This window comes from Mus musculus, chromosome 18, assembly GCF_000001635.26.
Source record: "Mus musculus strain C57BL/6J chromosome 18, GRCm38.p6 C57BL/6J".
Classification (NCBI taxonomy): Eukaryota; Metazoa; Chordata; class Mammalia; order Rodentia; family Muridae; genus Mus; species Mus musculus.
Genome location: NC_000084.6, coordinates 54,474,742 through 54,497,500, shown reverse-complemented (window position 1 = coordinate 54,497,500; position 22,759 = coordinate 54,474,742). Strand labels below are relative to the sequence as shown.

Below are 22,759 nucleotides of genomic sequence, written 5' to 3'. Positions count from 1 at the left end.
CCAGCATATGCGTGGTAGTTCACAAGCATCTATAACCCCTCATTCAGGGACTCTGGCTTCCTCTTCTGAACTCAGTGGGCACCAGGAACACATACAGTGCACTTACATACACGTAGACAAAACACTCATACATGCAATAATAATAATTTATTTAAAGCCACTACACATTAACTGGGAACAATTTATATCAAATTAAAGGTATTTTTCCTCAAGGGCAGTAGAGAGGCTATGCAAATGGTATATCTTTACTTAGCCCAGTAGTTTGCTTCTCATGGCATTTTGCAGATAGAGTTGTTTAAGAGTAGTGCATTCTATGATGACTTTACAATTTTATCTCAAAAAGAATTGATTAATGATGTTTGGGAATGTTGAAGACAGTCTAGTCTTCAGGAGACAATATAGGTCATTGCCCTTGGCATTGACCTCTATAAGATGAAATGTCTGCATGTGTCAATAATACAGAGTTTTTATGTATAAAATCACATTTCAGGGGAGCCATTTATGATCAACATCAATACTTTTAAGTAGTCATTACTGTTCTAATTTTTAAATAACCTTGAACTAGCTATTTCCTAAATTTTTTAACTCCTTCTTTTCAATGTGCAAGGAATTTCTTTTCTGCCTAATTCTTGACATTATGTTTTAGTTTTGCTCTGATATTATTTTCTTTCTATTGATCAATGTGGGACCATAAAAGGCAGCCTGTTTTCTAGCCAGTCGAGCTAGGTTTAAACCCCAGAGACCCAGCAGGTGTTCCCTCAAGGAACAGAAGGCATTTGCCACTATCTTGGACACTAGGCTCCTGACTCGAGGCCTCAGCTATCAATAATTCTGTGGCCATCAGTCATGTAGGGTAACACCCCAAGTTCCGGGTATTCTGTCTGGACTCCACCCCCACAGTTACCTGGCAACTGCCAGGTAGGTCTCGTCCACTATAGAAGGGGCTGCTTGTCCCCTCCTCCTTCTCTTATTCTTGCTTCTCTCTTGTGCCCTCTTGCTCCCATCTCTCTCCACATTCCCTTCTTCCCTCTCTTCTGTGGCCAAGACCAGCCTCTACTTCTCTACTCTCTCCGTCTCCATGCTTTTCCCTGTCTCTACTACCCTCTTAGCTCCCGCTTCACAGACACTCCTCCCTGCAAAAGGTATTTAACCTCAGGCCCGTCCTGAGAAAGTGGGGTGTGGTTTCACTCATCACCACTCTCCGCCATGACGGTAAACTCCTTAAGACCACGGACTGTCTCTTCTCATCGGGATCGGTAGTACTGGAGCAATGGAGTAGGTCTTCCTCTAGATAGTCACATGTCTAATCTCCAGCAGGAGGTCTCCCTGTACTCTTAGCCATGGTCTCCACCAAGCCAAGCTGCCCGAGGAAGCCTAGGACACTCTTGTCCTTGTGGGAACCAGCTAGAGCTCTCTCTTCTCCTGCCTTTTCCCCTTTGGCCCTGGGCCAGAGCAGCCCCATTGGACCCACACCCCCACCCCCGCACTCTGTTCTCAGTTCTTCTAATGCACGAATTTGCAGTGTCCCTGGCCTCCATGCAGGCCTGGGGACCCTAAGCCAATTCCAGCATTTCCATGGGGACCTCAGACTGCGCTGCCTCACCCCCGGAGCTGGGTCCTGCCTGGCAGCAGCATGGGATCTACGAAGTCAAACTTACTGCATCCAGACTCTGGACAGGAAGAGGGACACCATTTTAACCCATAGATCAATTCTTTGGGGTCTTTGAGAACATAAATAATCAACAATATTGGGATTTTAAAAGGAAATTATTAGGACAGACATATCTATGTAAAAGATATATATATATATATATATGCTCTTAGGCACTGACAATTGCTCTTGTTAACAGCAGGCATGGACTTGGGTCATAGGATGGTGAGGCCTCGCTCCTGAAGCTGACGAAAAGTTTGTTTGTGAGTTTTGAATCTAAAAATGGCAGCAACAATCAAGTTACCACCCAAAACAAAGAACTTGGAAGTATGGGGGATGCAAAGATGGAGACACTGAGTTTGGAGAAAATAAGATGGGATCTAATCTCTTATATCTGGAATATTTTCATGATCAGAGTAGACTTTAGGTGGGATATATTAGGAAGTCACTAGAAAGCCACTCCATAGGAAGTTACGGTAGATTCTTCTTATGGATACGATACTCAGGATGCTGTCATCTCCTCGGGTGGACAACTAGAAGGTGGACTAGAAGTCGTTGATGCTTTGTCATCAAGATGGCTCATGAACTTGCATATATAGACAAGGAACTTGAAAACAAGGTGCTTCAAAAAACTTTGATTCCAGCTCCAACTAATAATTATATTCCCAAACCCTTCATTGCTTGAATTAGTTTTGTTTTGTTTTGTTTTGGCTCTGGAGACCTCGGGATCCTTTATCGGTCTCCCAAACACTGCCTTCCTAGATCTCTGTTAGTTATTTTTCCGTTGCTGTGGTAAAGCACCATGACTAAGGCAACTTACAGAAGAGTTTATTATGAGTTCACAGTTCGGTTCCAGAGGGTGAGTCCGTGATCGTCACGGCAGCAGGCAGCAACATCTGAAACTGGAGCAAAAAACGAGAGCTTAAATATTGACCCATAAGCAGGAAGCAAAAAAAGCCCAATTGGGAATGACTTGAACTTTTGAAACCTCAAAGCACACCCCAGCGACACATCTCCTCCAACAAGATCACACCTCCTGATTATTCCCAAATGACATACCACGAAGCATTGCAATATAGAAGCCTACGGGGCCCATTCTCATTCAAACCGCTACATTTACCCCAAATGTACATCAATAAGAACGTTATTCTTTCACGTCAAAATTTCTGTATTGTCATAATGCAATTCTATTGGTGCAGGGAGGGGGACATCAGACTATTGTACTATCAAGGTTTTGTTTAATCTTTCTTTAACCTGAGTTGAATCAATGTTTGCGAGAAAAGCACATGGAGATCTTGGATCACTAAGGTGGAAGGCTGCCTGTTATGGAGGGAAAATGACTCTTCACGTTTGGGTCAAAGACTATATAGAAAACCTTGCGTACTATTTAACTTATCCTCGGGTTTTCTAAACTTTGTTCCTAAGGACCACTCTTTCTATAAGATTCTACTTAGGAAAAGGTTCTGAAATCTAATACATTTGAAAAAAAAAAACCCAAAAACTAGATTATAGGAATATGGTAAACAGGTTTAAATACATACTTCCTGGATGAATCGTCATGGTAGGGAAAAACAAACAGTTGCCCGAGACACTACCATTTTGTGGATTCCACATTCCCTAGAATACAGTGCGGGAAGCATGTCTCATTCAGCTTCATAGAGATATGAATCAGCTGGAGGGCTCCAGCTAACAGTTACCACATTGTTTCTGTACAGAACTCAAGAAGAAATTAGATTTCTGCAGCAGACCCTTGTTTGTGGGACTCTTTGTTCAGTGTAATTTAGCCCAATTCCTGTCTAAGGGCCTTCTACAAGCCGAACTGTAAAGAATTGAAAGCCTAGGTGCTTTGCATTGACACTTAATTTATTTTAATACTTGCCGGTTGTTATTCAACGTTGTATGCATTCTGATTGTGATCCCTTTCAACTTTGGCCCCGAGGCAATTTAATCATGATTGGTTCAATTGTGTAAATCCAATAAACAAATCCTAGCCAAGGTCCCCTGGAGGTATTATCCTAACATTTCTCTGGGTGTGTTTACAAACTCTTTTTACCCACGCTTAGAACCGCAGCCTTCTGGCATGTGTCCTTTTACTCGGTGAAACCTCCTGCTTGACAGAAAAAGCATCTTAGATCATTTAAAGGTCCTTCGCTGCTAAAAAGGAACACGCTATTTAGCCGATTTTAAGTCTCTCATTTCTTTCATACTTAGAAACAGTCTCTGCGAAGGGATGCCAAAAGTGCAGTGCCTGCGTGACCACACCCAGTCTTTATGTGGAAGCAGGACTAGAGAACCCTTTTTTAATAGCTTTTTGTTGTTGCTGTTTTTGTTCCTCCAGAGATCATTTCCAGGATTTTACAACATCTGGGTTCAGCCTGGTCTGAAAGGATGTTTTCTCATACCTTTAGATAGTTTCTTCAAAGGTCAGAGTATCATTTTCTCTATTCAGTTGGGGCTACCTCTGTCCAAAGCTGAGTGCTGCTCCGAATGGCTGTTCCACAGTAAATCCGCAAAGGAGATAGCGATGGTGTTATTCTCTGTCACCCTAGAGTAACAGTAAGACCCAGTGTGGAAGCTCAATCTAAGATCTGCCTTATTTCACTCAGCGTTGTGAATATAGGTGGGAGACTGTATATTATTAATTAAGAAACAAGGAAATTGTCATTTTAATAGCCATTGCCTTACTTCTGAAAGGGAGAAAAATGAGCCACTTATGTGAACATAATTTCATTTCTCCAAGCTGTTTAGATGGTTATCTTCCTGTGGAATATTTACGTCAGCTTGTAAACTGATAGATAGGAACCCGAGTTAAAATGTTTCCACTCCATATACTAACGTTTAGCTCTGGTATTCATCCAAGAACTGGGCCCCCTTCACAATTATAACATCTGTTTTTGTTCAGTTAATTTTATAATCTCAGATGTTTCCATAAATCCTGAATTAAAGAGAAAACTGCTGGGACCAATTTGTGTGGTATGCTGAGTGAAATGGATGCCGCCACAGTGCAGGCCTGTTTTGGTTTCCCCCCTCTCGGTTATTACAGCTATCACATTTCAGAAAATCCTTCCACCACCCCTTCCCCCTTATATATATAAAAAGGGAAACTACACAGAAAATGGTCCATTTCGTCTTGTTTCAGGTCGATTATGATATTTGGGATTCTGCAGACCATTTGCACCATTGAGAAGATTGGAACAAATGAGTTGGCCACTTTCAGCTCACTCGTAAAAATTTCCTGCAGGGCTCCTGTGTTCCTAGCTGCTTACATTAGATCAACGCTGCACTGTGAGTGGCAAATGCTCTCAGGGTGAGAGGAAACGCAGGGTGACTGAGCAGGATGGCCAGGGACATCTTAGAGAGAAAGCTTTCTAAGCACCTCACAGATAAATAGTAAAAAGGAAAATGAGAGAATGAGAAAAAGACTGCAATTTTGTATCTTTTTGTATCCCTGGCCAGACTGGTTTAGCATAAGTGGTCAGGGACTGATGCAGCATTTTGTGGATTCCCTGGCAACACCTGGGAGCACAGAGGCTGCTCTCTGTTGACACACACTGTTAAGAATTGAGCAAGAGCCTCACTGAGAGCCTAGGCTGTTGCATCTAAATTCCAGGAAAAATCTATTGCACCTGGGCGGTACCTTGTTAAAGTTCCATCAGGTTCAAAGGACAAGATGCTACCTTGAACTTTGAAGAACTTAACTATTCATTTGGTTACTGTCAGTATTTTATCCCAATCTCGTTATCTCAGAGGTCCATGGAATCACAAACAACATAAACGCATCCTTTACCGGTTACCAATCCGCCTCTAGACGGAGTCTCATCCGAGTTCTGTGCCTTTGTGGGCGAATGATTTAGTGATGACCCTAGAGGGTTGATATTTTTAATTGAAGGCTAAAAAGCCTGCTAGGTCTATCTCTCAGATCATAATAATTTTTCTCAATCATATAAAGTTATTTATATAATTTTCATTTTGAACATAATTGAACTTTTTTTCCCCCAAAATGTCTCTAGTTCTTTTATAAAAATTAATTGATGGCATTCATTTAAGCCTAACTTCTGAATTTTTAATTTTAGAAATAATTTTATGTGCTTTTGAGAACATAGTTTCTGCTTTATTGAGGAATGTAATATAATTTAATTTATCGCTGTAGCTCCAAGGGATGCCCTTAAAGTATAATAAGTTATATGTTATTAAGCTTTCTTCTGAAACTTATTTGAATTTTGGTTGTTTTATGTGAGAATTTGCTATTAGATTTAGGAAAAACTTAACAGTTAGTTTTACTTCTTAGACACAGTAAAGTAAGATATAAAACACATTAAAGAAGAAAGTAGCAACTGTGACTTCCTTACCTACAGGGCAGAGCATGATATGACGCAAACACCACCCATCTCAGCTTCAACCCTGAACAATAATTCCAGTAGTGATCTTCTTGGGGGATACTGTAAGGGTGAGAGAAATGGTCCAGCCAGTCACTCGCTATGTGTATAACTCTGCTAACAGGGCATCGAGGAGAGATGCCAAATGTACAAACAAGCTGCCACTTTCAGCCTGACCATAAAATAGTCTAGAAACATACATGTGTGCTTCTATATATAAATGGACACATAGATATACAAACGCATATATGTTTATAGCCAGCTGTGCACGAACATATACTTGTGCAGATATGTAGTGCATACTAACAGAGGAATTTAAAACAAACGATTCCAAGCATGACGCAGATTATGTCAAAAGCTTTCAGGAAATTTATGTTCTGACTTCATTTCTGCTGCTGTGATAAAACGCTGTGACCAAAGACAGCATAGAGGAGGAAAGGATTTATTTGCCTTCTACATTCAGATTACAGCCCATCATCGAGTGGGGGCAGGAACTTTATCTTAAAAGCCAGCTGGCTGGTGGACGAACATGTTTTTACCTTTAACCAGAGAACACACAACTAAAGGAACACAATAGAAACCTCTGAGGAATGTTGCTTAGGGGTTCATGGGCTACACAGATAGCTTCATTATATACTCGAGGGTCACGTGACTAGGAATGGTTCTGATCTCATAGACTGGATCTTCCCATATCAACCAACAATCAGGAAAGCCCCTCACAGATATGCCCAGGACCAGCGAAACCTAGCCAGTGCCCCACTTGAGACTCTCTACTCTGATTATTCTAGGCTGTATCAAGTTGATAGCACTATCCAGGACAACTTTGCCAAAATTAATGTGACTTATATGTGAATAAAAGAATATACCAGAGAAATAATATTCTCTACTCTACTTTTACATAATGAGAGTCTTTCAAGTCTATCTAGAAATAAATATTTGCTTATTTAAGCAACTATAGGGAAGAAGTTAAAAAATATAAATAGTATTCCAATTAATATTTATTTTTATCTAATATAAAATCCTAGAATATTAAAGCCCTAAGCTAGTTTCAGAAAATAATTTATTATTCATAACTTAGATGGTCCTAAGGAACCAAATTCAAATTTTTTTCCCTCAAGGATACTAATGAAATTTAGTTTTATTTAAATAAACACATATTATTTGTTTTATTGAAATAACTCAGATTTAAAGAAAAATGTATAAGAAGCAAAATATTATTGGGCTATAACTGCCTACTTTATAACTCATAAACTATCCCATGATGTTTTCTTTAACACAGTATACTAAAATAGTTTCCTGATCCTTATGTGCTTGTGCCTTAGACATTATTTTTGAGGCTATGTTTCCAGCATCTCTATAGGATTTGAGAATCATCATTGCTGACATAGTGTTTGTTGTCTACCGACAGGTCACACACACACTGTTGCCATCAAAAGTAGCTGTCGTCAGCACATTTCCGTAGGAAATAATATTTATTAAAAATAGGATATTCTGTAGCTAAAGTGACAGCTTGTTACCTTGTCAGTCTCCTGCAGTGATACATACTTTAGAGTATGGTGCTAACTAGAAAGACGGAAGTATTCAAGTCCTTTGCCACAGTGTCAAGCTGGAGAGTAGATGTGTAGAAGCATATAGGGAAAGAAGCCAGTTACACGGATTCTCTCTGTGGTTGCGGCTCTAGTATCTACCACAACATGTTACCCAATATTAGACACTGGTGTACTACCACAGTTGATTCTTTTTCCTCTTTCAGTGTTACCTCAAAAATATTGTCAGGAATAAGAGAGTTGGTAGGGGGATTGCCAAGCTAGGAGCACTGGGACTCAGAGCCTTGCCATAGAAACAAGAATGAAGGGAAAAAACAGAGGAGAAATAAAATAGGCTCTCTGCCCTTCTGTCTCTGTCTCTCTTCTATCTATGACCCCTTTCTCCTCTCCCTTTTCACTCCCTCCCTCTCTCCATGGGTTCCTGACCAGCTTCTCCTCTCCTCTCCTCTCCTCTCCCCTTCCCTTTCTTTCCCTGCCTCTGCTCCCTTCTCAATTCCCCTCTCCCACCCCTCCCCCTCCCCTCTCCCCTCTCCTCCTCCTCCTCCTTCTTCTTCCTCTCTCTCTCTCTCTCTCTCCCCTTCCCTTTCTTTCCCTGCCTCTGCTCCCTTCTCAACTCCCCTTCCCATGCCCCCAAATAAACTCTATTCTATACAGAAGAAGAAGAAGAAGAAGAAGAAGAAGAAGAAGAAGAAGAAGAAGAAGAAGAAGAAGAAGAAGAAGAAGAAGAAGAAGAAACAAGATATAGGATAACTGTATTTTGAGACTTATACATGAAGTTTAAATCTTTATCAACTGATTAGCTCTCTGATTTTGATTTTATGCAAACAATTAACCCTTCCAAACCATAACTTCCTTTTGTTAAAAAGAAGATTGTAATATCTGAAGAGTGTGGGGAGTATCCGGGGTGATGCTTGGAAAGAGTGTGCACAAAAATCTCACACACATCAGGAACCTAATAATTCTCACGTACCTTCCTGTTGAAGTGTTCTGCTGGTCTCCATCACCCCTGCTAAGAAGTTGGTTCAGTTTTGCCAAAAGCTCTGAGTTCCTTTTTGCCTTTATTCTCGATAGTTTAGTTGCACCTACTTCTAATTGTATTTACTCTCTCCACAAATCTGTTGCCTTAACTTAGTGTCTAGATTCTGGTTGCAGTATCCATAAGCTATCTTCTTTTTAAGGAGTACATCTGGGCCCACGTTTAGTGGTGCACGCCTGCAATTCCTGCACTTGGGAGACAGAGACAAGAGGATATTATGAGTCTGGAGCCATGTTGGTACACATAGTGAGTTCTAGGCTAACCAGAGCAACATAGTAAGACACATATAGCCACACAGACACAAACACCCCCTAACACACACACACACACACACACACACACACACAAGCAAATGGAACTCACTATGTAGACCAGGCTGGCCTTGTATTCAACGATATACCTGAGTGCTAGAATCAAATGTGTACTACCACTCCAAGTCCCCTTTCTATATTTTTTATCCTTTTTAAAGATTCTATACTTCAAGTTCACTAAGTTTCTCTTCTGTCATATCTAATTTGCCTGTAGGTGTCTGTATTATATTCTTTTATGCTTTTGTATTTTACCATGAAAATACTCATATATATACAAGTAGAAAGAATTTTATATGAACAATCACATACCTACCAACCAGACCACAGTAGTCATTTTGTAATACTTATATTTGTATTATCATGTACCCATACATCTGGTCATTTGTCACTCAATCTTACTTTTTGATGTATTTCCAATTATATTGCTAACATTGAATCGCTTCTCGCAAAATACTTCAGTACCATCTGAAATCCGATATTTCTATTAAGGAGTTGATTTTTTTTCAACATGACATTTTTATTGATTCTCTATGAATTTCACATCATGCACCCCTCTCTTCTTAGTTCTTCCATGTCTGCTTCCCCTACCCTTGTGACCTCCCCCCCTAAAAATAGAAAGAAAAGAGAGAAAAATAAAACTAAGCAAGTCTACTTTGTGTTATCTATAGACTCAATTGGAGAATGATCAAAGTCTCAGCAGCCTGCCAGTTAAATAGAACTGAGTCCCCATCCCTGTCCTCCCCAAAGCTCTCAACTCTGGAGCATCTTCAGTATCTCTATCACACTTTCTAAAAGTTCTCTTTGGTGGCCTTTTTAGGTTGTTTCTGGGGTGGGATGGGGTTGCATAAGCCTTCCATGTCCCTTCTCTCAACTGCGTGCAGTCATCCATATCACAGCAAAAGTAAGCTACTTGCTCTTCACAGTTAGCAGGAAAATGGATTATGGGCCTCCACATGTTCTCTGATGCTTGTTTAGACTCCAAACACAACCCCAGGGGTCAGTAGGACCATGGATCCCAACATGTCTCTCAGCAGCAGCAAGGGCCCAGACATCACCATGGCCCAGACATCACGGACCACAGGCATCCACATGACCTTCATTGGTAACACAGGCCAGCAACCCTGACCCTGAATGCAGTAGAACCACAGACCCATACATGGTGGCCCATGGCAGCAGCACAGGACTAGATATCATCATGGCTCATTTGGCAGTGGAGGCCACTCAAATCAGTATGGCTCCCCTCAACCGCATGACACACAGACATCATCGTAGCTTCAGGCAGCAGCACAGACTACGGACAGGACCTCCACACAGCCCTCAGTGGCAGCATAGGCCACAGACATAAACAGGGCCCGCAGTGGGGTGAGTGAGGGCCAGGCTGGCTTCTTGTGCTTGCCCAACAGAGTAGATTTTTTATTTAAAGGGAGAATTTACATACACTAAAATACATAGCTCCTAGTTTTCACTTTCAGAAGTTTGAAAATGCAAAAACGTGTGTATGTGCACCTTTTTCTGTGAGGACACTACGGAAACTTTAATAATAGAAGCCTTTGCACATAGAACTGAATCATTACATAGGCTTCCTTTCCTTAACCAATCACAATGTCTATACCCACCATGACTTCTTGCCCACAGAATACTTTAGTTTTTCTTGTAAAGTATATCACAGGTGGACATTCTCCCATGGAAGATGTGTTTACTTAATGTTATGCCTTTGGAATGGATTTGTGTTATTAAACACCTAGGTAGCTGCTCTGCTTTCTCAAAGTGTTTAAAACAGAGAATCACAAACTGGGCCAGCAGAGTATCAAAATCATTAGAAATCTGTTCCCCAAGGCTATAGGCCAGAAGCCTAAAATCAAGGTGTGAGTAAGACACTCTTTTCATCTTCTAGATTCTGGTATTTGCCATCACCCTTGGCATTGCTTGAGTTGTACAGTTGCATCATGGCCTATTCCCTGAATTCTACTTTCTATTTGCTCTATATCTATTGTTTGGTCTAAATTTCTATTTTTTTTTCTGCTTTGTTATTTCTATTGGGGATGTTTCTTTGGTTGTTGGTTTTGTTTGGAAATGGGTTTAAACTGAGGTGCAATTCCGACTTTTTATAGAGACATGGGTTTTAATGGCTTAAGACCTACCCCATAAGTGTCGGTCCTCATCAGCTGGTGTCGTTCTAGCTTCCTCCCTAGCAAGCAGGCTGGTAACTTATTGAAGTTCAACTGAATGTACGTGAATTTTATCTGAAGCCCATTCATATTTTAATTGAATTTTCAATTTCTCTGGGATCAGGCAACTCTCAAAATTCCTTAGAGTCTTACTCTCAGAGTGGCTTCTTGCTTTGCCCCTCCACCTTCAAACCTGCACTACTTGCTGGTGGGTGTGGGGGTGCACCTGTGTCATTTCTTCGAGCGTTTCTTACCAAAATCTTGGTCTGTCCAGCCTTGAGATTTATAAGATATGGATAATTAAAATATCTGAGGAAGATACAATGAATGAAACATAGACGAATTAAGATTCTACTGCGATCTAACTTGTGGATTATTCTTTAGTATAATCTTTTTTTGAAGTGATGTTGTAGTAAGTATGTATATCTTATGTTCACCCTGAGAACAAACAGAAAAGTAAGTACTGCTACAATGCCAACTAAGTACATAATATTGGAAAGTAAATATGGAATATAAATATTTATTAGCATAATATATAGATCCCCAAAGACGAGAGGCATGGATGAATACTGGAACAAATAATTGGTGGGAAACATAGAGAACAAATACCAATATATTAGGCTTAAATGGAACTTAATAAAGCCATGATTACCTTTAATATAAATGTTAAGCAGCTCGTTTGAAAGAAATTATAATTGAATAAAAAGGAAGATGCATCTACTTGCTGTTTATAAGAAATCTTCTATGACATCTAAACACACCAATAAATTAAATATAAGGTAGAAAAGCATGCACCATGCACAAAGCTAGTAATAAATGAAATATTCATCTAACCTCAGTATAATCTATTCAAATTGGAGGTATTCAGCTGGGAGAAATTAAAGCATATGTCCATAGGAAAACATAGATAATAATGGTCATAGCAAATCTTATCCTTCATATCAAAATATGAAAACAGTCAGGAGGTTTATTAGTGGAAAAGTAGGTAAGGAATTTGAATACTACACCACAATGAAAAGAAAGACATTTTGAAGATTTATTTTTTTATTTTACTTTATGTATACTAGTGTTTTTCCTGCATGGATTTGTGTGCACCAGAAGAATGCTTGGAGTCGGTGAAAAGGGAAACTGATGATCTGGAATTGGAATGGCAGATGGTTGTGAGCCACCATATGGATGCTCAGAACTGAACCTGGGCTCTCTGCAAGAGCATCAAGTGCTCTTAACCATTTGCACCATCTCAGCGACCCCAAAGCTATGATGTGTAAGCCACTTAATATCAAGAGTATTCATCCCTTAGAATCAAACTTTATTACAAAGGTAAAAATATTTCAATTAACTCATTTAATGATACATGATTGAAGTCTAAATATTAACTTAATCATTTAAACATTTTCTGATTATAGTAAAAGGAGTAAGATTTCACATATCACTTATCCCTGAATATATTTGTTATTTTTTATACTAAATATCAGTTTGGATGAAAAGGTGATTACACTTTAAATTTTTGTTTGACATACACAATTCAGTGTAAAGGTACAGAGAAGAAAACTGAACTCAGTGTAGGGATATGATTGGATATTTGATTAGAATAACTATCATACTTTAATATTAAGCTAAATATCTTACCTGAATAGAAGGGGTTTGAAATCGTAGCCCACTGGTCCATGGGCTATAGCTTTTAATGGCTCCTTTTTTAAAAGCATTCTCATGATTAACACTATTTCAGTATCTTTAATTTTTGAATAGCAAAAAATGCATAATTTTATATCTGAGTGCTTTTGATAGTTACACAAACTTCAGTGCTTGTGGCTTGAGCCTACATGTTTGAGTTGGAATGGTGATCTTCCAAATAAAATCTCAGTAAAATAACTGAGTTGGGGGTACATGTTCACATCACTGTACTTTCTCAAGTTTCCACCAGGGATGCTTGGCAAATTCCCATCACTGATGCTCTGCACCATTCAGGACAGAACTGGGGGCTTCAGTGTGAGCTGTTTTCCTGCTATCCCCAAACTCAGCACCACTCTCCAGACCAGAAACACCTTCTCAAAGTTTCCAGTGCTCTTCAGAAAGATGTCTAGCTTTTTGACCTGTCAGAACCTCTGAAGAGTTGCTGACCCATCCCTGTACCATTGATCTTGCTTCTTCCTCTCTGTACCCTGATCTTGGCCACACACACACACACACACACACACATACACATACACACACACACACACACACACACACACCAAAGTCATTCTGGAACTCACATCTTTTGAGCATGGTTTTCACAAGATTACAAGACTAGATGTTTCATAGTCCGATCTCCACTCAAATATGACTTCATTAGCGAAAAAAAAATCTCTAGAAGTTTCCTATAATGTGGCCCCTTTTTGATGCATAGTTATTGTTCTCAAAAAACAGTTGCGACTGGTATAAATTCAATACCCATGATTCCAGGGTACCCTGTATACCCTGGGCCATGTAGATAGTAATCTAGTTTATGGTACCATCTCTTACTTATGCCCCAGTGCAGTGCCTGGCACACAGGAGGTGCACCCAAAATATTGTTGGAAAACACAATCTGAGACTGTGATGAGACCCAAAGAATGTATTGGAGCTATAATATTTCCTACTTCCATTGCTTGGGTGACTTCTTAGGAGCGAAAACCTACAGAGAAAATGACTGAAGTCTTCATATGGAGACAAGCATCAATCACTTAAGGGAATTGCTTAAGACAGCAATGGCGGGAGCAGGACGTGCCCAGGTTATGAACACTTTAATTTTAATGGCTGCAGGAGGAATCTACATCTTTATCACTTCAATTAACACGCGGATCTGCATTTATGCATTAATCTTGAATAACTAATAGTTTACCAGTAGAGTGGGGTACCCATGTTTATAAATCTTTTGGGATAAGACCAATTTCTCAGATCATGTTTCATAGTAATTCGCAAGAGAAGAATATTCCCTGTTTTCAAATGTTAAATGTGCTACATTTAATGGTACATTTAAAAACAAAACTATGGCATTTCCTTAGAAAAATCTAAGCAAAACATAAAAAACCCCCATGTAGATAAGTGAAAAATCTGGATTTGTGAGCTAAATTTTGAAATAGGCAGAATTACAAAAATCTAAAATAGATTCTCTATTATGTGGCATACAGTTATCCACAGTCAGCACACTGATCCTGAATAAAATCCTTTCCCTTTCCAACGCTTCTAAGAAGCATTTAAGCTCTGTGGTATTACAGTTTTTCATTCTGACTTATCGTGAGACTCAGATATGAGTGGACACGATAGTCTCTGTCAAATTAGGGAGTACATGCTCTATCTGATCAGTGACTGAGCACACATTCATCTGTCCTGTTCCTTGGAATTGATGGGAACCATGGAGAGAGAGAGAGAGAGAGAGAGAGAGAGAGAGAGAGAGAGGGAGGAGAGAGACAACTCCTTTGCCTTCCAAAGCCATGTACAAAACATAAACGCTGCAGCTAGTGTGTTATAAAAAAAAAAAAAAAGCATCGCATTACACCATTACACCAGGGCCCCGCCTCCTTTTCTCCATGGTATCATTTGAAGTCTGCTTTTTAAAACAGAAGTTGAACAAATGAATCCTTCTGTCCTCACTTTCAGTTGTCAGCAGTGTTTCAGCATGAGATGAAGTGAATTGCCAAGCCCTTTCATCTTCTATAATCAGCTCTGCACAGCTGAGTACACCCACAGCCCTGCAGCCGCCTCTGCCAGCCTGGATTCTGTGCCGAACAGGAAGTCTTTGTTAGCGCCACGTTTCCACCGCTCTACCCTGGACAGGGTTTCCTTGGGTTCTCTCCTTCCTTTCTTGCTCCTAGGAGTCTTCAGCCTCCAAACCCTGTGCTGTGCATCTAGAGTATTTGATTTCCTGTAGAAAATAAGTGTTTAAGGGATAACATTATAAAAGAGTATATGCCTTATGTCTGGGTGTCTCCTTGCCTGTGTCGCAATCATCATTACCCCAGTCAGATTCACATCCACAAGATCTTTAAGTTGGAAATTGAAGTCACAAGCCACACCTCTTTCATGCCAGCGCACTTGAGTTATAAACGAAGGAAGCAAGTTGGAGTGTCCACAGAGGTTTATATCACTTCAATCCATGACACATACCACCTAGTGAAGAAGTCTTTAGACTCTATTAGAGGACAGAGGCAGAGCATGGTCGGTTGACCTAGAGCAGGAAAGCCTGCTGGTTAGTGCTGAGGTCTGCTGTTAACTGTTCTACCACATCCATTGAGTTCCTTCCAGACTAGTTTTCATTTACTCTTACCCCTATCAGGGTCATCCATCTCTCTTCTTATCATCTTCTGTCTCCTCACACCCTTACTCCAAATCCTCATGACCACGAAGGCTTGCTGAGGTGCTAAAGGGTGAACATTGTTCAGTACGTCTTACATGTACTAACTCAATAATTTCATGCAAAAATGATTATAAATTATGTGCAATTTATTGTTGCTAGGTAGCCCAGCTGACCTTGAACTGACAAGCCTCTTGTCTCAGCCTCCTGAGTGCTGAGGTTATAGATATGTATCACTAAGTCTGTCTTTAATTAGTCATTCTCTCCACTTCCCAGATTAAGAAATCAAAGCTGATTGGTTAGCTTCGTGTCACATGAGTAAGAGAGAAAAGAAAGAGCCACATCTGGGCACAGAGACTCCGGGATTTGTCTGCTGCAAGTCCTCACTAGAGTGCGGCTCTCTAGGTAAGAAACAGGCCTCTCACACAGTTCTCTCCACACAGAAGTTAGGACACGTGTCCCGCGAGAAGGAATTAGGGACCAGCAGAGAGGAGCACATTAAGAATCCCAGGATATCAGGGAGACAGTGTTCCTATGATTCACAGAGTGGAGCTCTGATGACATATTTTGAGTTCTGGTAAACCTGCCCCAGAATCCAATTTATCTCAATAGTTTTTTTTTTTTAAGTTTTAAAAGTTATTATTGTTTTATTCTATGCATATGAATGTTTTACTTATACATATGTCTGTGCACCACATTTGTGCCTGGCAACAGTGGCTAGTATAGGTGTCAAGGTTACTGGGTTTGGAGCTATGGATAGTTGTAAACCACCAGGTGGGTGCTGGGAATTGAACCTGGGTCTTCTGGAAAAGCAGCCAGTGCTCTTATCTGCTGAGCCATCTCTCCACCCCTTATTTTTAATGTACGCCTATAATTCTCCTTTGTTTACTCAAGCCAGCTGCATTTGGATCCATGCCGCAGAGAGAGGCAAAGTTAGTATTAAGGGAAAAAAGCAAATTTAAACAATTCCAAAGTCCCTCTTCAACCTGTGCCTGCTGTCAGGCAGTATTCAAAGGCAATTATCATTGTAAAACTGGTAGTGTGATTTAGCAAGCCACTGGCCTTCTAAAAATTAAAAAATAACAGCTTTTTTTTTAAAGATGAAAAGATATGTTGGCCTAGAAATGTATATGGATCTTTTAAATTTGAGCACATCAATTCAAATTTCATCTCAAGCAGGAAGGAGCAAGAAAGGAATTATTGTTTTCCAGCCACTTTCTGGTGAGAGGGATCAACAATACTTGAAAACCAATTACAACCACAACAGACTACAGAAAGCAATTCCCAGCGCCTGTTCTCCTCTGAGGGGCTGCTGGCCTTCAGATGAGAAGTTATTTCTCCTTAAGCTGTTATTCAAATTAATCCCTTCTTTAAGACCAAATTCTTCCCATTCCGAAAGCAACAAAAAAATCACACATCCATGCTACACAAATGGTTGGTACAAATCTGAAGTCTAAAATATGCATCCCGTGTCACTCCCTTTTAGCGGTAAGGCAGCTGGGATGGTGGGAAGGACCACATTCGAATCTCTTGCCTGACAGGCAGTTACATCATCTTCAGGGAGGGGATTGTGTTGTTCTCATCCTGAAAGCCCAACACCCAAACTGTCTGTCAGATCATAGTAAATTAGTGGACTGTCATTAGACATTTCTGTCTGACGCCTTTTAAAGGTCATTTGTGTGAGGTGTCTTCTTTAAGCTTATTTTGTCCTTTGTGATGGAATAACATCCCCATTTTTTAGATGAGAACATTGAGGCACACAGCTATGAACTAACTACAGTTATCACTTAGGCACGAAGTCAGCGAAACAAATGTATTAGGTATTCTGTTTACCTTTGCCTGGCTTTGTTAATCTTCTGGGGTGCGCCTACTAAATTGTGGGTGCCTGCCTTAAAGTTGTCGGATTTACATGTGGCCAGGCTTGCAAGAAAAGAGACCTTATGTGTGATAAAGATGTACATTATAACTCCAGGCTGTAAGAAGCAGACACTCAAAATTACCCAATCTCCTGAGGCATTGATTATGCCCAGATAACCTAAGGCTACAGAACTAGTTTGTCCCCAGCATAAATAATAAAATATTTCTTATGAAAATGAATGTGTTTAGAATGTTTAGCACGGGGCTGGCCATCAGTAGCTCCGTTCTTCACTGCAGGCCTCATGTGCTGCTCTACAGCTTGAAAACATCCTAACAGCTAATAACCTCGCTCCATAGATCCTGGCAGTTTTCAGATTTTGAAATTATAGCCGAAGACACCATTAATCATTCCTAAATTACGGAACTGCTTACTGCTGACCTCGAAGTTGTCTGGCTGATATTTACATTTGGGAAAAAGAATAAACACTTCCCCAGAGAGCTTTTTCTATACATAGCAGGTATGCACTGTACACTTGTGTATGCATTGGACACAGATTGCTGCATGATAAAAATTAAATCAACCATTACTACATGGTATATCTACATGGGGCTAGAGCTATGTACCTAGATAACTTGGGGGGAATTGTGAAGCAGACCCAAATAATGGCAGGATTCAATACTGACCCTGAATAGATAGATAATCAACATTTGAAAATACTGTTTATTTTATTTTTAAGTATTATATATTGAGAGATAGATGTCTAATTATGCATTCCTAGCAGTAAAATGTGCAGAATGATAGACTCTGGAATGAACCTCTATCTCAACTTGGGCTTTCCTTCAAAATATATATTAAAATAAGACAAAGTGGAAGATCCTCAAAAACTGTGAAAGGCGTTGTCGCCGCTCCATGTAAATGCATGGGAGAATGCCCTGAGCTCTCAGGGTAGAGGAGGATGGCATCAAATTTGCCTTTCTCAGACATTTGAATATGTCCACACTGCTGTGCGTGAAGTATTGGCTGACCTCAGTTTATGCAGAAATTGGGTCGCTCTGGTATCTTCTTCTGAGGTTACTTCTATGATTTTTAAAACCAGACTAAATATATGTATTTTTATCTGGCTAAATCTATATACTTGGAAAATCTCATGACCACTTTTATGACTCCTTTAAATTTAGTAGACTAAACATTACCAATGCCAGTTCCCTGCAAGTCGCTCTGCTCCGTGCTTTGAAGACTCAAAGGCAATTGGACATGGATTTTTCTGACTTGGGATTTTAACCAGGGAGGCAGACATGGATGGGCTCAATCATGAAACTTGTACATTCACAAAAGAGGTGAAAAGTCTGTTGGCAGCAAGGCTCTGGTATGGTTGCTCATGGATATGGCTAGAGTGTGTCATGTGTCATAACTGGATAGTCTCAGTCCTTGGAACTTTAGGTATGCACGATCCAATCTATGAATTCCAGGCTTATTCCCTCAAACTCGCCCACTCTCCTGCCCTGACATCTTGTAGTGTGATAGTGGGTCTGTAGATGAAGCAACTCCGAACCTGAAAGAAGGATTCAACAATGAATGTAGCCTTCCTTCTCCTGTGTCAAAGATGGACCCTGTTTCTACTCACAGTATATTTTAACTCAACGCTATTTTAGGCACAGTCTTTGTCTAACTTAGCAACTAGGCTAGTTTTTACTTTACCCAAGAATACTAAGATGCATGTAATTTAGTATGTTTAATCCATAACTACTATAAATACCTATTAGACCATTACAGTACTAATTTTATTTCCTATCAATGAGATAAAAAATGTAGGCATTGCAGAGGAACTTGGGCAGATACCTCTAGGTTTGTTGGTTTTCATTGCCTGGCTCTTTTGCTCTCCCAATTTTAAGACTCCAAAGATTCATTGTCCTTTGGGAAATTTTGTGTTTGTCCTATAGAGTTATGCTTTTCAACCTCTCACATAAAATTAGATTATTGAAACAATTGCTTTCATGAGAGTTTTATATCTATAATCTATATTTCTATATTATATATAGTCTATAATCTATATTTTTCATTGTAAAAATATATAATAGATAATATAATAGATATTTAATCTGCATAATCTATAATATGTATAATATAATCTAAATGTAATATATGTAATATATAATCTATATTTTCCATTGTAAAACTTTTCTAATAAATTATTGTTTATGCCTGGTGTGGTGGCTCACATCTGTCATCTTAATATCTGCCATCTTAGCACTCAGTGGTCAGAGGCAGGAGGATAATTTCAAGTTCAAGGTCAGATTGGTCTTTATATCAAGTACTCATCCTGGCAAGGCTAAAGGGTGAGACCTTATCTTAAATAAAATGTACACATTATTTATTTTATCAATAGAAGTGAATTTTGTTATTGGCACCAAAAAATAGTTTATAATAATAATAACAATAATAATAATAAATAATAGCTCATTGAAACTGGTGGAAGCACATCTGAATCCTTCCGTAGTCATCCTTCTAAGCATTAATCAGAAGGCCCAATTTTCCTGGTTATCTTGGAAGGCAACCTTACAGTTCTGCCGATAGCTTCATTTGCCACAGTAGAAGATAGGCCAAAGATGCGAGAAGATGCTCTGAGTTGAGTGTTCTGCCTCCAAACAGGGTAACAGTGATATATACTGAATCTTGCTATATGGGTAGGGCTACATCCAGGTGGAAAAGCTACAGCATTCGAATCTTGACTCTACACAAACAACACTAACTGTGTCTTTTATAACTTCCACACATGGTTCAGGAGGACTGATTAATACTTAGTGGGAAAAGTTAAACACAGCCCCTCATAATTAAGCAGCCCTTTATTTTAACATATTTTTCAATTAAATTAGTATGATCAGATAGTATGATCAGAGGAGAACATTTTTTTTTGTAATTCTTAATGTAGTCCCAAAAACACAGTTGAGAAAAACACTTACATGCCCACAGTTTCCTGTGACTTGTCCTTTCTGTGACTCTCTGAACCCACCTTTGTAGATTTCCAGCAGACAGTGGACCACACTTTCGAGATTCACATTTCTTAGCTGTCTTTGAATTATGGCAGCGTGCCTAGACGTTGGTACTTCACAACCACAGAAATGTATCTGCTTGCAATCTCATAAGTGAAAATATCTCAGGCAGCCAGTTTCCACTTCACTGCCTGGCACTGGATGAAAGTTTCACATCCACGCTGGAGACCTGCATTCAAAGACAGGAGCTACTTCAACGCTCACATTCACCCCACTTAACTAAAAATAACAGCAGAGGAATGCAGGGTGATGTGGGTTCCTGGAGGCATATCCTTTGTTGACACTTGGTCTTGGTTGTGCCCACCAGCCTGTCTGGAGTCCTTGGAGATATTTTGAAGAGCCTCTACAGATTGTAACATAATTAGAAGTCTAAAAACAAAAATCGCTGAAAAAAAAAACTGAACTGGTTGAACATAACAAAAGCTGTATTTGTTCAAAATTAAAGCAACCGAGTAAGAGAACAAATGTATAAAACATTGGAAATATAGAGTTATTTAGTACATTTTACTGCAATGTTCTTCAATTTTTTTTAAAGCCATCCTGGAGTGAGGGATATAAAGTCAACTACACAAATTAATAATTTGATATAACAAGAGTGTATACAACTGTCAGAAAGTTATGCACATACCCACCATCTCCACAAGTCACCTTTTGGGGGCGTGGAATGTGAGGAGCGGAAGCGGTCACCGCCCCAAGATGGCGCCTGGGATGGCTGCCAGGTCTTATGACCTGCGCCTGACTTCCTCATTACCTCAGACTTAGCCATATCCCAGCCACCTGCACTGCCTGACCCTGAGCCTCATCAGCTTGCCTGAGGTGTGAACCAATGGACTGCCATTACGTGACTGGGGTGATTGGGAGGAGTCAGTAGGGTATTTAAGGCACGCCCCCAGGGTTGTTCGGGGGGATTCCCGTTCCTGCATTGTAATATGAAGTGTTCCTGAATAAACCTGCTTGAAGAAGGACAACGTGGTGTTGCGTCTTTCCTGCTGGTCGAGGTGGATGCGAGTGGAATGCTTGTTATGTCCCCTTCTGCTCTATGGCCTCCCTTTCTCTGCTTCTCCAGAAACCAGCAACCTGCTTTCTGTCTGGACACTTTAGTCTATACATCCTAACATGCTATATAATAGAACAAAACGCATAGACCTTTATTGTTTGGTTGGTTTCTTGTGTTTTGTTTTGTTGTGTTGTGTTGTGTTGTGTTTTGTTTTGTTTTGTTTTGTTTGTTTTGTTTTGTTTTGTTTTGACACAGGGCTTCTCTGTGTAGCCCTGGCTGTCCTGGAACTCACTCTGTAGACCAGTCTGGCCTTGAACTCAGAGCCTCAGATATCCACCTGTCTCTGCATCCCAAGTGCTTGGATTAAAGGCGTGCGCCACCATTGCCCAGCACACATAAACCTTTTTGAGTACAGGCTTGGCTTCTTTCACTCAGCACAACTGCTTTGTAATTTATCGGTGTTGTAATAGGTATCACTGAACATAAGAAAAGGCTAATGTCTCTCATCTAAATACTATGTCACTCTTAGTATGGATTGTATGTTTACATTGGTATAAGCCATGCATATTAGTCTTACTTAAGCAATAATGAGCTGCAGGATCTTAAATGATGAGAAAAAAACCCCTGTATTTATATATTTCTAGTTTCTTTATTTGTTTAGCTATCTATTTTCATCAGCACTATTTTTTCTGCACCTACCTACAGATATCTCCTTAATGTTTTGGTGATTCCAGGAGGCAAGTATGAAGTCATTCAACTAAATTTCATTTTAAAGCTCTATTTCACCCATATTCTTTCAGGGTTTATTATTGAGTATTTATATACTTAGTTATTTGCACATACCAGTCCTTTTTCGGCCATGTAGCTTGCAAATATTGTCTCACGCTTTTTAGCTTTTGTTCCAAAATATCTCTGTGTACTTAGCACTTTTCGTGAACCACTTCAAATTCTAAAAATGAACTTATCATTTTTTTTATGAATCATGCTTTTAGTTGTAAGTTTTAAAACTCTTTTCCTAGCTATAAATCTGGAACATATTTTACAGGGTTTTTTTTTTTTTCTAAAAGTTTAACCACTTCTCATGTTATATTTTATCTAATTTTTGAATGATCTGTGATATGTAGGCTGACCAGCCCTTGTACTTTGCTTGTGGATACCTTACCACCCTGGCACAATGCTGGAAAGTCTATCCTTTGGCTGAATTACATTTGTACTTTTTATTTATTTATTTTTTAATGATCAGTTGTGGAAATTTATGTGAGCTTATTTATGGACTCTCATTGTGATTCTGCTCAGTGACTTACTATAACTATCTCTCTCTTGACAAATACCATTTAATTGTTGTTGCTATGGTGATATAAGGACTCAAGAAGAATCCTGTGTACTTTATTCTATTTTTCAATGGTTATAGCCATTATAAATAATTTGCTTCTCTCAATGAATCATAATA

General features: G+C 39.6%; 1 long non-coding RNA gene across 1 annotated transcript; it reads left to right on the top strand.

The window, feature by feature from the left end:
- The first annotated feature begins 917 nt into the window (after nucleotides 1–917).
- 4933434P08Rik (RIKEN cDNA 4933434P08 gene) lies at nucleotides 918–15,027 on the top strand. The gene is made up of 4 exons (NR_166904.1): nucleotides 918–1,275; nucleotides 4,791–4,936; nucleotides 12,157–12,409; nucleotides 14,711–15,027. It is a non-coding gene; the product is annotated as an RIKEN cDNA 4933434P08 gene (long non-coding RNA).
- The last annotated feature ends 7,732 nt before the right edge of the window (nucleotides 15,028–22,759 follow it).